Raw genomic sequence first — 8,595 nt, forward strand, 5'->3', positions numbered from 1 at the left:
GACATTAAAATAATAGCATATCAATAACCTGGTCTTGATTTGGCACCGTCAGGAACATGTCTTTGGCTTAACAGGATCATGTGAGCTATTTCTATTCTGTTCAACATAGTAAATAAATCCTTCCCCAGTTGTTCACTCAACAGAACAACATATTGATTGAATTATAGCAGAAATAGCTGAGCATTCCAGACACATGTACCTGGAAGTAGCTGAGTATTCCAGACACATGTACCTGGAAGTAGCTGAGTATTGCAGACACATGTACCTGGAAGTAGCTGAGTATTGCAGACACATGTACCTGGAAGTAGCTGAGTATTGCAGACACATGTACCTGGAAGTAGCTGAGTATTGCAGACACATGTACCTGGAAGTAGCTGAGTATTCCAGACACCTGTACCTGGAAGTAGCTGAGTATTGCAGACACATGTACCTGGAAGTAGCTGAGTATTCCAGACACATGTACCTGGAAGTAGCTGAGTATTGCAGACACATAGATCTTGGAGTAGCTGAGCATTGCTGATCCATGTACCCTTAAGCTGATTGTGTTTGAAGATTGTTAACCCTTTCTTTAATGTATTTATTTTGAGATGTTCTGTGTTTCTTTCAATTACTTTAACTATAACAAAGAATTTAGTAAAATAACTCAGTTATCATTAAGCTAGGAACATAATTTGTGACTAAGGTTTGGTGGAAGATTTTAATTAAAAACTTATGAAAACAAGGCATTGGTACTCAGAGCCAGAGCTGGTTTCAGCCAGGTTGGTAACGAAAGGGTTAAAGTGTGTGATTACAGATATAGCCTGTCTATATGACTTCCACTGTTTGTCCAATCCCCTTCACTCACTCACCAATAGATGATACTCATCCCATGTAGTGTGAAGTACATTTCAACTTCAAATTTCTATCGTTGCAAAGTGATTTATACCATTCGATCATGACTATAGCCACTATTCAACATACTTAAGCACAACCTCCAACCAGCATTCTATTTAAAGATTCAAATAATATTTAAATGAGATGAATATACTTAATTACATTACAGAGCATAGATAAACAGAAGCCAAGAAATATTATTCGAAGCCTGTTTTAAAATATGAAATAAGATCAGATCTGAACTATGCTTTAAAATATGAAAATGTGTTTCTAATAGAGGCATTTCACCCTAAGTCCATTAGACTTGTTAAGGTATTTCCCATAATTCAGAGTAGCAAAGCATGCACCCTTACCTATCATCTGAATAGGATAGTACATATTTTATTATGCTCCAGGTAATTTGGAATCTAATCTTTTTTTTTTTTTTTTGTCTTTTACTTCTCAAATTTTTTCCATGAGTGATGAAACAATTACACTGGTCAACAAAATGAAACTTCTTTTAATCATCAGAGTTGCTGATTGACTTTTCTGGGTTAATTTTTGATGCTGATTACGAATCTGAAGTCCGATTTCCTCTATCAGGTCACACTTTCATGTTAATGATACCTGCTGTTTTAACTTATAGGATACGTAAAGCATGTCTATATAAAGTATATTGAATACAAGATACGATAATTTCATGGCTTTTGATTGTACAAAATTAAAATTATTGTGTACGAATAAGTTAGAAAACACTCAAATGCATAACAACTTAAAATCTTTGGGATTTGGACTTTCTATTGTGTTTTGTCTCAAGTCTATTCCTGTATAACATCCAACAGTAGTCAACTAACATTCCTGCATTCCAAAATCCTTGATATCGTTGTTCATCAATGCAGTATCTTGATGAAAGTGTTCCCCTTGCTCATTAGACACTGCTCCAAGGTTCTCTGCAAAAAAGTCCAGATGTGAATCAAGGAAATGGACTTTTAGTGACATCCAACAGCCCATTGCAGCATAGGAGTCTAGAAGATATTTCACTCCATTTCTAAACTCTAGAGATCTCTTGTTGCCTAGGCAATTTTCACAGAGCTATTTGAAGGATTCCCAGGCTTTAAGCTCAATCTCATCCAGTGCTGTAAGGAAGTGGTTGTCCGCCAGGAGTTCTTTTATCATCTGTGGACCTAGGAATATGCCCTCCTTCAGTTTTGCCTCAGTGATTTTTGGAAATTTGGCCTTCACATATTCAAAACCTTTTGAGCTTTTCCTGGAAAGTGTCTTCACGAATCGTTTCATGAGGCCAAGCTTTATGTGAAGAGGGGAAAGAAGACCATTTTCTGGGTTTAAAAGTAGCTTACTCTGGACGTTAGAAACTCCTGGCTCATATGATTTTTGCAAAGGCCACTCTGATTGCCCATAGTGCTTGTTAGATGCACGACTGTCCCATAGGCATAAAAAGCAACAATATTTGGTGAACCCAGATTGCATTCCCTTCAACATTCCAATCACCTTCAAGTCTCCACGTATTTTCCAGCTGTAGTTTGTATACTTTATGGCATTGAGGAGTACTTGCATGTTTTCATAACACTCCTTCACGTGCACTGAATGTCCTATGAGAATGGATGGTTTCTTATTGCCATTGTGTAGTAGTACTGCCTTGAGACTTCTCTTAGATGAATCAATGAATAAGCACCATTCAGCTGGAACATGCTCTTGGAACAAATAGTGAAATAACTCATCAGTGTTTTTACTGAAACAAAGTGGTCCATCAACAGAGAAGCATCAAGTCAGAACCCTATTTCTTTTCCTGAACATAAACATCTTTCTTAAGCAGACACTTTTCTTGTAGGTGAGTTCAGCTTTATCCTTTGACAATGACAAGTCTCTAACTAAATCATTTAACTCTCCTTGAGAAAATTTCTGTGGTACATCTTCATTTTCAATCTTGAAATCTGCATCCACTTTGGTGTCTTCCACAGCAGAAGTATTTTCTTCAGGAAATACATCTTCATCAGGCATCTGAAGGCCATTTTTGGTGGTATCGGAATAGGAAGATCATTGTTGTGTGGCACTGGTCTTCTTGCTGATTCCAAGTTGGGATACACAATCTTATGCTTGGTCTTTACAGTAAACCCACATACATTAACGTATAAAGTATAACTGGTAGATCTTCTTGATTTCACTTGTGATGGCATGTTGCTGAGCTTTGGTGATAAATGAACCACAGACATGACAAAATATATCAGGACTGTTCTTGCATTGACATCCTGAGTAGAATTTGATGATGATGATGACTTGGCACCTTAAACAGAAAGTAAAATTTATTAAAAGAAAAGATTATGAAAATATAAAATTACAAAATGAATAGTTATAAAACAGAAGTCAAAATTTACCTGTATAAGACAGGTGTAGTGGTACTGCTGATGGGAGTTATGTACCTCTCTTATCTCATCAGAAAAACTGTGCCTGATAGAAGGAAACCGATTACATTTTTGAAATCTGCGAACAAAACTACATATAAAACACCATATAATATCCCTGATGAAAATTGGTTGTTGACCAGTGTTATTTGAAAGTATAAGAATCTCTGCTTGAATTTCCAAGTACAACCGATTGTATGTAAAAGTGTTCAGGTTAGTTATGTCACATCTCTCTCTCTCTCTCTCTATATATATATATATATATATATATATTCGGCCAATGATGTCCAAAGCAAGCTAAGATCTACTCATTTCATTTCTTCCGATCCCTCGTACTACATTCGCCACTAACACTTAGAATGTATTATTTATTTACTAACTGTTTGTTTTTTCATGAGCTAACCATTGATATTGTCCCCTCAAATATAATTTTAATTTTGATGATAATTTGTTCGTTTCTCTATGATAATTTGTTTCTCTACGATAATTATTTGGCTGAAACCCTCCTAACCTAACACTGGAATATACATATTTCTGCTACATCCCTTAAAACTACACCATTCAATGACCATAATACTTGCTTACAATGCTACTAACATCTGGAATATCAATATTTCCGCCGCACAGCTTACATCTACATCATCGATGACCTTAATGCTTATGCTTACAACACTGCTAACACCGGCTCCTATCTCCAGCAGGGGCAACAATCTTAACATGCCTAAATGCTTGAATGTTGTCAGGTCGGAAGAGAGATCAGATGAAGTATGCCTAAAAAACGATCACCACAACAACCCTCTTCTTCTCAGGCACTGGATTACATCCCTCCTCCCCAAACCTCACCCCACATTACCTTCCCAGTTTTCAGAGTTGGCACTGTCAATGTTGGTACACTGAAAGGAGACGGGTTGACGTATGCTGCATACAAGAGGTAAGATGGAGAGGTGCTTCAGGTAGGATCCTCACAGGCAAGGCACATAGGTATAAAGTCTTCTGGCAAGGTAACATGGATGGTGTAGGCATACTCCTTGCGAAGAAATGAGTGGATAAGGTCATAGGGGTTGTCAGGGTATGCGATAGAGTACTTGAGCTCAGGCTAGTCCTACAGAACGGCACAGCTACAATTATCTCCGCCTATGCCCCACATGCGGGGCTACCAAATGATCAGAAGGACCACTTTTATGATACCCTTCTACAGGCTACCTCAAAGACGAGTGGCAATGACCTCATCTTTGTGGCTGGAGACTTTAATGGGCATGTTGGGCGGGAATCGGGTATCTTCACTGGGGTACACGGTGGCCATGGTATTGGCACCCAAAACGATGAGGGAGCTAGACTACTGGAGTTCTATGATGCATGTAACCTTTTAATCTGCAACATTAACTTCAGGAAGCCAGACAGCCACCTTATAACCTATCAGTCAGGGGATTCTGCTAGCCAAATAGATTTCATCCTCACCAGACAGTGGGACGCAGGGTTGCTCTTAAATACAGAGACCCTCCTGGGTGAAGAATGTATGCCTCAGCATAGGCTAGTCATTAGTGACTTTAGACTTGAGGCCAGAAGGATACCAAGAAGCAGACCAATCCAGAAAAGAAGGATTTGGAAGCTAGAGAACCCTTCACATGGTCAGAGATTTAGGGACATCCTCATCAAGAAATTTGATAAAAGGGAGGAAGAGCTACAGATGTCGGACATAGAAGGTAGCTGGAAATTCCTACGGGACAGCTTGCTGAGTGCCACAGACCAAGTCTGTGGATGGTGCAAGGTCCCTTCAAGACCTAGAGTTACATGGTGGTGGAATAGTACAGTAGACAAAGCCATTAGAGCAAAGAAACAGGCCTGGAAAGCCTGGAGGGATGGGAGTAGCAGGGAACTGTACCAGGTAGCCAAAAGGGAGGTTGGGCGGCAGGTATACATAGCCAAGGGTGAAGCAGAAAAGAAGAATGTTGCCAATGTCCAGCGACGTGAGAACCAAAGAACTGAGGTATGTCAGATTGCCAGACAGTGTGTGAGAAAATTGTGATGTCACAGGAGAGAAATGCGTCCGCATGGATGATGGTGCACTTGCTTTCAATGTTTCTGAAAAGAAAGAGGCTTGGAGAAGCCATTATGAGAGACTGCTGAATGTGGAGAATGAATGGGAAGAGGAGAGCCTGCCAAATGTTGACCCAGTAGAGGGACCAGCTATCCGAATAGACAGCTCCCTAGTAGTTAAAGCAATTAAGGCTATGAAACCAGGAAAAGCCCCCGGCTCATCAGGAATCACTGCTGAGAAGCTTAAAACAGCTGGTTGTGTGGGCTATGGCCTAGTCACCCGCATTGTAAACCAGGTAGTTCATAATGGAGTCATACCCAATGACTGGCGTAGCAGCACCATAGTCAACTGCTACAAGGATGATGCTCTAGATAGAAATAACTACAGGGGTATTAAACTGTTAGATCAGGTGATGAAGGTCACAGAGATGGTCATAGCTCATCTCATTAGGGAGAGAGTTTGCTTAGATGAGATGCAGTTCGGTTTTGTGCCGGGTAGAAGCACCACTGATGCCATATTCCTGGTTCGACAATTGTAGGAGAAATACCTAGCTAAAGATAAACCCCTCTACATGGCTTTCGTGGACTTGGAGAAAGCCTTTGACAGGGTCCCCCGATCCCTTATCTGGTGGGCGATGCAGAAACTGAAGATTGACAAATGGTTAATAAGGGCTGTACAGGCCCTATACAGAGAGGCCAGCAAGGTTAGGATTGGCAATGAGTATAGTGAAGAATTCCGGGTAGAAGTAGGGGTCCACCAAGGTTCAGCCCTCAGTCCCCTTTTATTCATCATAGTCCTCCAGGCAATAACAGAGGAACTCAAGATGGGTTGCCCCTGGGAGCTCCTCTATGCTGATGACCTGGCCCTCATAGCAGAATCACTACCAGAACTAGAAAAGAAATTTCGGGTGTGGAAGCTAGGTTTAGAATCAAAAGGCCTTAGAGTCAATGTGGCAAAGACCAAAGTTCTAGTAAGTAGGAAGGCAAACACACCACACACCACTTCAGGTAGGTGACCCTGCTCGATCTGTAGAAAAGGTGTAGGTAGAAACTCCATAAGATGTACCCAGTGTAAGCTATGGACACATAAGAGGTGCAGCACCATCAAAGGAAAATTAACCGAGAGGATAGCTTTTGTGTGCGGCAGATGCACAGGTGCAATAGACACCACAGATACTCAGAAAACAGATTCCATTACACTCCTAGAGGAAAAACTAGAAGTAGTTGATAGCTTCCGCTACCTAGGTAACCAAGTTAGTAGTGGGGGTGGATGCTCAGAGAGTGTTACCTCTAGAATAAGAATAACCTGGGCAAAGTTCAGAAAGCTCCTACCCCTACTGGTGACAAAGGGTCTCTCGCTCAGAGTGAAAGGTAGATTGTATAACGCATGTGTTCGAACTGCCATGCTTCACGGTAGTGAAACATGGGCTGTGACTGCAGAGGACACGCATAGGCTTGAAAGAAATTAAGCTAGCATGATCAGCTGGATGTGTAATGTCAGTGTGCATACTCGACAGAGTGTAAATGCCCTGAGAGAACTGTTGGACATAAGAAGCATCAGATGTGGTGTGCAAGAGAGACATTTGCGCTGGTATGGTCATGTACTACGGATGGATGAGGAGAGATATGTGAAGAAGTGCCACTCCCAAACAGTTGAAGGAATCCGGAGTAGAGGTAGACCCAGGAAGACATGGGATGAGGTGGTCAAGCATGACCTTCGAACATTGGGTCTCACAGAGGCAATGACGGAAGACCGAGACCTCTGGAGATATGCTGACAAATAATGTGAGTTCATGGCTGTTTCCTGCACCAGCTTCACATAGAAGCCCCAACCCTTCCAAAGTGCCTTGGATCGTAGGGCGACCTGCTGTGCTTGAGACCTATTGAGTTAAGTACGTCAGCATCAAAAATCATATGGAAATGGTGGTTGCAATACCTGTGCCGGTGGTATGTAGAATGCACCATCCGTTCGTGGCCGATGCCAGTGCCGCCTTGACTGACGTCCATGCCGGTGGTACATAAAGAGCACCAACTGATCATGGCCGATGCCAGCCTACCCTGTCACCTGTGCTGGTGGCACGTAAAAAGCACCATCCGTGCGTGGTTGATGCCAGCTCTGCCTTGACTGGCTTCCGTGCCGGTGGCACATAAAAAGCACCAACTGATCATGGCCGATGCCAGCCTCCGGTGGCACGTAAGAAGCACCCACTACAGTCACGGATTGGTTGGCGTTAGGAAGGGCATCAAGCAGTAGAAACACTGCCAGATCAGACCGGAGCCTGGTGCAGCCTCCTGGCTTCCCAGACCCCGGTCGAACCGTCCAACCCATGCTGGCATGGAAAAACAGACGTTAAACGATGATGGTGATGATATATATAATCTCGTGGCCTATGCCAGGGGCGTTACCAGCCCACTTATGTGTACCTTTTCTTTCTTGGACACTAAAACTCTGCCACGAGATTATATATATCATCACCATCATCGTTTAACGTCTGTTTTTCCATGCCAGCATGGGTTGGACGGTTCGACCGGGGTCTGGGAAGCCAGGAGGCTGCACCAGGCTGGAGCCTGGTGCAGCCATCTGGTTCGCCAGCCCTCAGTCAAAATCGTCTAACCCATACTAGCATGGAAAGTGGACGTTAAACGATGATGATGATGATGAAAAGCGGGAGAAAAGTAGACAAAGGAACAAAAATAGTGGAATCCTAATTTCCTTACAAATTTGAATGTTATTTTTTAAAATATCACTTATCCAAAAATGTAGGTTGCATTCATCATCATCATCATCAAGGTAGCATTTCATCTATTTATACTGGTTTTAAAAGATGGTGAAATATATGCTATGATGTAATCTATGAATACATCGATAAAATTCCACTGAAATAGCTGTCATAAATTTTAAACCCCATTTAAGTTCCTTTTTTTTTTGTCTTTCACCTAGAACCCATCCTGAATCAGAATAATGGTTTAATTTGGATTTGGCACTTACATATCTACAAACACCTGATACCTTCGTGGTTGTTTTACCTCACTGTGAATCCTATGCTATTTCTGGCACCCTACATGTCAATTTCTGATATCCTGTCTGTCAATTTTAGTAGGTTTTCTATAACTGGATGCCCTTCCTAATGCCAACCATATTACAGTGTGTACTGCTTACTCTTTTCATCTCACCAGCACTAGTGAGTCTGCCAAGTAAGTTTCAAGACAGGACAGAGAAAATCCCCCCCCCCCCTGACTAAGTAGGAGGGAGGGAGGTCTTAGGAAGTGGGAAGTTGCTTTATGC

This window comes from Octopus sinensis, linkage group LG7, assembly GCF_006345805.1.
Source record: "Octopus sinensis linkage group LG7, ASM634580v1, whole genome shotgun sequence".
Lineage (NCBI taxonomy): Eukaryota > Metazoa > Mollusca > Cephalopoda > Octopoda > Octopodidae > Octopus > Octopus sinensis.